This window comes from Crocodylus porosus, unplaced genomic scaffold (genome assembly GCF_001723895.1).
Source record: "Crocodylus porosus isolate Cpor-Errol unplaced genomic scaffold, CroPor_comp1, whole genome shotgun sequence".
NCBI lineage: Eukaryota > Metazoa > Chordata > Crocodylia > Crocodylidae > Crocodylus > Crocodylus porosus.
In genome coordinates, this window is record NW_017728947.1 from 74,415,529 (window position 1) to 74,424,315 (window position 8,787).

An 8,787-nucleotide genomic window follows, 5' to 3' on the forward strand; every position below is an offset into this window, starting at 1 on the left:
GCTCCAGTGGTACAACAGGTTAGCATGTGGTACTTTTAAAGTAGTCCTGGGGAAATAAAGCCAAGGACATGTATTCAGGCCTCACCAAGCATATTGCCCTCAAGGGTGCCATGGCTTAGCAAATCAAAGCACCTGTCTTATCAGCATGTGATCATGGTTTCAAGTACCTTAAGGGCTATTTTTAGCAGCTCCAGTAGTGCACTGCTTTAGCAAGTGGTACGTATATTACTGGGCAAGTAGAGCTTCACTTGGGTGATTGAACTAAAAGGTGCCATGGCCTAGTTGGTTAAAGTGCCTGCCTAATAAACAGGAAATCCTCCATTCAAATCCTAGTGGTACCTTGATGACTTCTTTCACCAGCCCCAATTGTGCAGTGGGTTAGCAAGTGGTACTTTAAAATTAGTACTGGGCAAGTGAACCATTAGTTCAAGTGGCACTGACAGTGTTGGACTCAGAGGTGTCAGGGCTTTGTAGGCTAAAGCAGCTGTCCTGTAAACAGGCCTGAAGTGGTGCCGTGGTTGGATTTTTTTTTTTAAAGCACCTGTCTCGTAAACAGGAGATTGTAGGTTCAAATCCCAGGTGTATCTTGATGGCTCATGTTACCAGCTCAAGTCATGCAGTGCATTAGCAATGGGTACTTAGAAAGTAGTACTGGGCAAGTGAACCAACGGTCCTAAGTAAGTCTGTCCCCCCACCCAGGCCTGTGAGGTACTGTGGCTTAGTTGGTTTAAGTGCCTGTCTCATAAGGAAGACCTCCTGGGTTCAAATTCCAGTGGTACTTTGAGGTCTCATTTTATCAGCTTCAGTTGTGCAGTGGGTTAGCACGTGGTACTTATAAAGAGGCAACTGGGCAAGTGAAGCCAACCTCATGATTTCAAGCCACACATCATATACTTGATGCAGTGGTGCTATGGCTCAGTAGGCTAGAGCACCTGCCTTGTAAACAGCCAATCCTGGGTTTCTAGTGGCACCCTGAGGGCTACTTTTACCAGCTGCAGTTGTACACTGCTTTAGCACATGGTACTTATAATGTAGTAATGGAGAAGTAACACGTCACTGGAACAGTTGAAGTAACAGGTGCCATGGCTTAGTGGGTTAAAGTGCCTGCCTAGTAAACAAGAAGTTCTGGGTTCAGATCCCAGTAGTACCTTGAAGTCTTGTTTCACTGGCTCCACTTGCCTTTTGGGTTAACACAGGGTGTTTATAAACTTGTATTGGGCAAGTGAAGCCAAGGTCATAAGTAAAACCCTTACCCTATTACAAAGGGCCATGGGTCTATTCTTTAAACTGCCTGTTTTATAAACATGATATTGTAGGTTCAAATCCTGGGGGTTCCTTGAGGGCTCATGTTAGCAGCTCAAGTCATGCAGTGGGTTAGCACATGGTACTTAGGAAATCATCCTGGGCAAATGAAGGCAAGGTCATGAGTAAAAGGCTCACCCCTGACATCAACATAAGCAGTGCTGTGTCTTAGATGTTTCAAGCAGCTGTCTCATAAACAGGCAATCCTGGGATCAAATCACAGTGGTCCCTGGAAGGCTCATTTTACCAGTTCCACTCATGGACTGGGTTAGCACATGGTATCTTATAACATAGTACTAGGGAAGTAAAGCATCACCTGGTGTGATGAGCAAAGAGGTGCTATGGCTTAGATGGTTAAAGCAGCTGCTGGGGGTCCTGGGTTCAAATCCCAGTAGTTCCTTGAATGCTACTTTTACCACCTGCAGTCATACACTGCTTAACACGTGGTACTTATAACATAGTACTGGGAAAGTAAAGCATGACCTGAACTAAGAGGTGCCATGGCTTAGCTGGTGAAAGCACCTACCTAATGAACAGGGAGTCCTGGCTTCAAATCTCAGTGGTACCTTGCGGACACATTTTACCAGCTCAAGTTATACCATGGGTTAGCACATGGTAGTTAGAAAGTAGTACTGGGCAAGTGAAGTCAAGTTCATGGGTAAGTCTCACCCTAGACATAGGCCCATGAGGAGCCATGGCTTAGTTCAGGGGTAGGCCAGATGTGGCCCACCAGGCCATTCTATCTGGCCCATGGGGCCCCTAAAAAATTTAGAAAATTAATATGTATCTGCCCCTGGCTGCCTGTCATGCGGCCCTCGATGGCTTGCCAAAACTCAGCAAGCGGCCCTCCGCCCAAAACAATTGTCTCCCTCTAATGAAGAAAAGTACTGGGCTAAGCAAAGATAAAGTTAATAAGCTATAATAAGGAGCATAAGTAAAGGCTGAAAAACAAAGGGACTTTAAGATAAAACTTATTGAGAGACAGAGAAAACACGTTTAGTTTAGCAAAACTTTAGAGTAATTTATTGTTAGACTGCTAAGAATGTATTAAAGAGAAGACTTTTGTATGGGTTTTTTTTTTACAAGTATATAACAAAGTTTGAACTTTGCAGTTGCAGAGAATTTGCAGCCCTTGCTTTTTTTTCTGTGGCCATGTAAAATAAGTAAAGCGCTCTGTTAGCTAAGCAGTGATTCTGCCATGATTTTTACATCATCTTGGGGGCTCGTCCAGGACGTGTCCTCACACAGACCGCCTTGAGTAGGACCCTCGTCTCGGCTCTTCAACTCCGTTGCTCCAAGAAAGCTCTCCTTGACCCGGTTCTTCAGCTCTGCAGCTTCAACACTCCAGACCCTGATCTGTCATCTACCTGCTTAGCTTTGCAAAAAAAGTCCCTAGCCAAGGTAAGTACCTGTCTGTTTCAGTATCTGTAAGTCCTAAGCGCAACAATAGGTAGCAAGACCTCTAAAGTCCAGCAGCAAAATCCCGCCCGGTTTATACATCTAAAATATAAACCCCGGTCAACTCAGTACTTAGCAAAATAAAATCGGTATACCAATAATAATCCTAAATTACGCTAGCCCTTAAATAAGTCCTGAAATCACCAAATTCTCAAACGCCTCCAAGGAAATTTAAAAAGCAAACACCCCATTCAAATAAAAGCCTGGTATGTATAAAAAACAAGTCCAAAAAGCACAATAAGCACTCCCTTATAGCTTCCTATAAAAAAAATTTTTTTTAATTTAAAAAAACAAATTAATCACCTTCAAACTCCCTGATCAAATTCACTCTTCAAAATTGCCGCAATGCTACCACTGACGTAAACACGCTCACCCCCAACAAGGACCCATAAGTTGCCATGGCTTAGTTGGTTCAAGTGCCTGTCTCATAAACAGGAGATCCTGGTTTCAAATCCTAGTGGTACCTGGAGGGCTCACTTTACCAGTCATGCTTCAGTCATGCAGTGGGTTAGCACGTAGTACTTAAAATATAGTACAACACAGTTGCATCTTACACGTGTTTAACTTACAGGATTTCAACTACGCGTGCTTGGCTGCTGGAGCTGGCCGGGGCACGGTGCATAGTGCAGTGCTGTGTGGTACTGCCTGCACGCGCTGGCGTGGCTGGGGGGCTCACGCAGGATGAGGCAGCGGAGGACGAGAGGGGCGAGGAGTGCGTGTGGAAGGCGCAGCTGTTGCACTGCACACACGGGCTGTGCGGCGCTGTGCCCACCTTGTCTGGGCCCTGCGGCAGAGGCTGCTTGGCGCTGAAGCCCGACGATTTCAACTATATAGGCTGTCTTTGGAATGTAACCCCCCCCGTAAGATGGAACTGTACTGTAGTGGGGAAGTGAAGCATCCCTGGGACAGTTTAACTAAGAGGTACCATGGATTCATTGGTTAAAGCACCTATCCTGTAAACAGGAAATTATAGGTTCAAATCTCAGCTCTTTAAGACCTCATGTTAGCAGCTCAAGTCATACAGTGGTTTAGCACATGGTACTTAAAAAGTCATACTGGGAAAGTGAAGCCAAGCTTAGGAGTAGAAGCCTTACCCCTAACATTGGCCTACATGGTGCCATGACTTAGTTGTTTCAAGCACCTGTCTTGTAAATATGAAATCCTGTGTCCAAATCACAGTGGTCCCTAGAGGTCTTGTTTTACCAGCTTCAGTCATGGAGTGGATTAGCACGTGGTACTCATAACACAGTACTAGGGAAGTAGAATGTTACCTAGCAAATGGCTCTAAGAGGTGCCATGGCTTAGCTGGTTAAAGTGCCTGTCTAGTAAACAGGAAGATCCTGGGATCAAATCCCAGTGGTACCTTGAGGGCTCATTTTGTTGCCTTGAGGGGTCAGGCCAACGCTCAGAATCTCAATATTGCGCGGTTAGACAGGAGGGTGTAGCGTACAACTGTACATGCACACATAAAATCAATTAAACACACACTCACTAGGTGCATACACCCCTATTAGGCATACACACTCACACTACCAGCTCAGGCACATACACTATACACCCCAAAAGTTAGACACAGATTACTAATTTGTATATCATACATACAATGCCATATACACACACACACACACTTTCTCTCTCACACACTAGCAACTCAGATACATGCACATTCAAAATAACTAGTCTAGGTTCATGCACACCTATCACCAGTTTAAGCCCATACACATTACACACACCAAATTTAGACAGAATCAGTTACCAGATACCAACACCTGCACATTCAATACACATACATGAATTACTAATTTATATACCACACACACACACACACACACAATGATATCTATATCTGTATCTATGTGTGTATTCACTAATTTACACACATACAACCCACCTACACATACACACAAGTGAGTTCCTAAGTTGGGTATTGTGATATCTATGCATGTATGCATGTGCTTGGTGTACTTGGGATACTTGGGGAAAGGTTAAGGTAATAAAGTAGGAGTGTAGGGAGTTAAAGTTACCAAGACCAGGATTAGAACCAGTAGACTACAGGAGCTTGGGCTAAAGAACTGAGGCTGGGGGTAACTTCAAATTAATTGGTCTTAATTGATTAAAAGACAATGCCCAAAGAACAGGGAAGCAAAGCCAGCACAGCTAGGGAGGAGCTGAAAAGGTAGGTAGGGAAAGGGAAAAATGGGACTAAGGGAAAGTGTGGGTGTTAAAGAAGGGCTCTGGGTGTAGGGAGCCAGAGGATGGCTCCAGAGCAGCTAGAGAAGTTGCAGAGAGCAGTAGTGGGTGCTGGAAGCTGGAGAGAGCTACAGGACAGCTAACAGGAGCTGGGAAGCTACAGGAGGTGGGGAGCCTGAAAACAGAGAGAGGATAGCAGAAAATCACAGGAAAAGCAGTAGGGACAGCAGGAAAACAAGGAGAGGCTGAGAGGTGGCAGAAAAGGGGAGAAGGAATTGGGAGGAGATTAGGAAACTAGCAGAGAGGTTGGGAACTGGAGCAGAGAGAATGAGGCTGGAATTTAAGATAGGGAAGGGACTGGGATTCAGTAAAACATGACCCAACTCAGGGTTGCAAATGACAGTGGTTTTATTGAACAGGGGAGATGGTGACAATGCCAAATTGGTTCCCTTGTACCCACACACACAATGGTAGCAGGGGTTATAGAGGCTTGGTGCAGGGGCTGAAGTCCAGGAGGAGAAAGAGAGAGAGAGAGTCCAAATTGTAGGAGGAGGTGTGCAGGTAATATCTACCTATCCAGGCTGGAAAGGGATCTTTGTCCAGTAGATGTTGTCCGGGGGGGGGTCACAGGCCCCCTAGGTGAACAGGTGGTGTGGCATGGTGCTGGTCCAGATGGAGAGGGCATCCCACTGGGTCTGTCTTCACTGCCCCTTTTTATAGGGGCAGTCCTTGTGTGACTCTAGTGACAGGAGACATGCCCCTGGCATACTGAGCATGTGTGCTCCATGCAGGAATGTGCAGTTTTGGGTGTCTGCAATGGTGAGAGTTGCTGGTTCTGCAGGGTCTTTTGTTTTTCAAATGCTGGTCTTGTCTCTGTTCCTGGGTGAGGTCCGTGGTTCCTGGATGAATCAATGTCAGGTGATGGCCCAGTCATTACAGGCCATTCAGTTGAGGCCTGCTACCATTGTATTTCAATCATGCCCAATCATTCTCATTCATCTGGGAACCAATTTGCATGGGAGGGGTACAGTGAATCATATTGTCGCAACATGGGATGCCCAGGCAGAAGATGGAGGCCTGACATATAAAATGGAAACTTGACGTGACTTTGGTTCACTTACAAACACAGGCCTAAACCATACAATATCCATATGAAACAATAAAAATCAATACAAAAATGATAATAATACAATATACAACAGTAAAAATTAATACAAACCTAATAATTATACAATATAAAATAGTGGATATCTGAAACCAAAAACTTGCTACCAAAATAAAAATGTTTAAAACTTATCCTAAGTTTGAGCTCACTTATACTTATCTATAGGGAATAGCGAGGGAAAGAAAAAGTCAGAAATGTTTGGGGAAGGAGAGGGAATGCAATAAATAATAATAAAAAAAAGAAACTGGGGGCTTTGCTACAATTTCACCTGTTGCAATTGTGCAGTGGGTTTGCACATGGAGCCAACAAAGTAATGCCGGGCAAATAAAACCAAGGTCAAGCCCCCTGCATATGGGTTGCATAGGTGCCATGTTTTGTTTTTTTTAAAGCACCTGTCTTGTAAACAGGAGATTGTAGGTTCAAATCCAAGGTGTACCTTCAGGGCTCATGTTACCAGCTCAAGTCATGCTGTGAGTTAGTACATGATTCTTTGAGAGTAGTACTGGTTAAGTGAAAACAAGCTCATGAGTTCAAGCCGCACATCATGTATTCAACACAGTAGTGGTGTGGTTCAGCAGGCTAAAGCACCTGCCTTGTAAACAGGAAATCCTGAGTTTGTAATCCTAGTGGTACCCAGAGGGCTCCTTTTACCAGCTTCAGTCATGCAGTGGGTGGTACATGGTACTTAGGAAGTCGTACTGGGCAAGTGAAGCCAAGGTCATGAGTAAAAGCCTCACCCCTTACATTAGCCTATACACGGCCATGGCTTAGTTGGTTTAAGTGTCTGCCTCGTAAACAGGAGGTCCTGCATTCAAATCCCAGTGGTACTTTGAGGCCTAATTTTACCAGCTTCAGTCATGCAGTGGGTAGCACATGATATCTATAAAGAACTACTGGCCACGTGAAGCCAAGCTCATGAGTTCAAGCCACACCACATAGTATTAGCATAGTGGTGCTGTGGCTTAGCAGGTTAAAAGCATCTGTCTTGACAACTTGAAATCCTGAGCTCAAATCCCAGTGGTACCTTAAAGGTTACTTTTATAAGCTGCTTTAGCACATGTTACTTATGCCTTAGTACTGGGGAAGTACAGTGTCACCTAGGCTATGAGAGAAAGAGGTACCATGGCTCAGTTGGTTAAAGCACCTGCCTTGTAAACAGGAAGTTCTGGGTTCAAATCCCAGTAGTACCTTGAGGACTCTTTCCACTAGCTGCTGTCCTGCACTGGGGTACCAGTTGGTACTTATAAAGTAGTTGTGGGCAAATAAAAACAAGGTCTTGAGTTAAGGCCTCACCCTTCTGCAAGGTGCCATGGCCTTTTCTTTAAAGCGCCTTTCTCACATACAGGAGTTTGTAGGTTCAAATCCCAGGTGTGTTTTCAGGGCTCATGTTACCAGCTCAAGTTATGCCACGGGTTAGCACGTGGTACTTAGGAAGTAGTACTGGCCAAGCTCGTAAGTTCAAGCCACACAGTGTCAGGGGAGTTTGACTAGGGCAGTACACCTGTGTAACGCAGGTGTCCTAAGGTGAGCTCAGGAAGGACAGAAACCTCCCATGAAGCAGAAGGGCTTTATCATGTGGTACTTATAACATAGTACTGGGAAAGTAAAGCATCACCTGAAACACTGATGTAAGAGGTACTATGGCTTAGTTGGTTAAAGCACCTGTCTACTAAACAGAAAGTCCTTGGTTCTTATCCCAATGGTACCTGGAGCACTTGTTCTACCAGCTTCAGTCACGGAGTGGCTTAGCACATGGTACTTATAACACAGTACTAAGGAAGTAGAGTCACCTGGAGTAGAAGGGTATTTATATGTCCAAAAACTCATCTAACATCTCTCCCAACTCCAAAGCTGTTTGAATTAAAAAGGTACCACCAAACTAAGTTTCCTTCTCAAATTTCTCTTATGTGACAAATTTGCAGGCAGCACCTCGCAGGAGTGAGAGGAAGTCCTAGAATAATACTATTAAACTGCTGAAGTAAGTGCTTTTAATTTACAGCTGCAGTCTACCTCCCTTCCATACGAACCATCACAGGACTGGGAGAGCAAAAACTGAACCATGTGAACTTTTCCTTAAGGAATTCAGTTATATACCTCAATAGACATAGACACTGGGAATGCTCCAACATTCTTTGGCCCAAAGCAGGGGCACAGCTCCACCTATGAGGACAGCCTCAGGGGAAAGGAACTTGCACAAGAAGAACTGACTTCAGGATACTTTTAGCCATAGCAAATCTTACTTATGGGGACCAGGCAAAGCTGCAACCTTATTTTTGCATTAATGTTTTTAAAATGTAAATTGCAATTTTACAAATAGTGACATAATACCAGAAGAAAAACCTTTGCTCTTATGTAATGAATCTGAGAGGCTCATGACCATGTGAGCAAGGCTAAAATCAGTAAGAGTACGCTACAAAACGTTTCACATTTAGCCGGTTTACAATTTTAGTTCCATGCTCAGTGGGCATTGTGCAATACATGTGGTGCCAGAAGCAGCCAGGGAAGGAGGAGGAAGGGAAAAGAAACTGCTACATGTGTTCCTTATATGGTTTCTACCTTCATGCCATAGGGAGTCCCAAACCCTCCCTTACTTTGAATTAATTTACCAAGAAATCCTTCAGATTTTATGCCCAGAAAAATAGATGTGTGTAGCACTTACTGGCCTAATGGTG

The 8,787-nt window shown here is 44.4% G+C and overlaps 2 non-coding genes across 2 annotated transcripts; both read left to right on the forward strand.

Moving 5' to 3' along the window:
- The first annotated feature begins 4,050 nt into the window (after positions 1-4,050).
- TRNAT-AGU lies at positions 4,051-4,125 on the forward strand. The gene has a single exon. It is a non-coding gene; the product is annotated as a tRNA-Thr (tRNA).
- Positions 4,126-7,231: 3,106 nt separating this feature from the next.
- TRNAT-UGU lies at positions 7,232-7,305 on the forward strand. Its single transcript has one exon. It is a non-coding gene; the product is annotated as a tRNA-Thr (tRNA).
- The last annotated feature ends 1,482 nt before the right edge of the window (positions 7,306-8,787 follow it).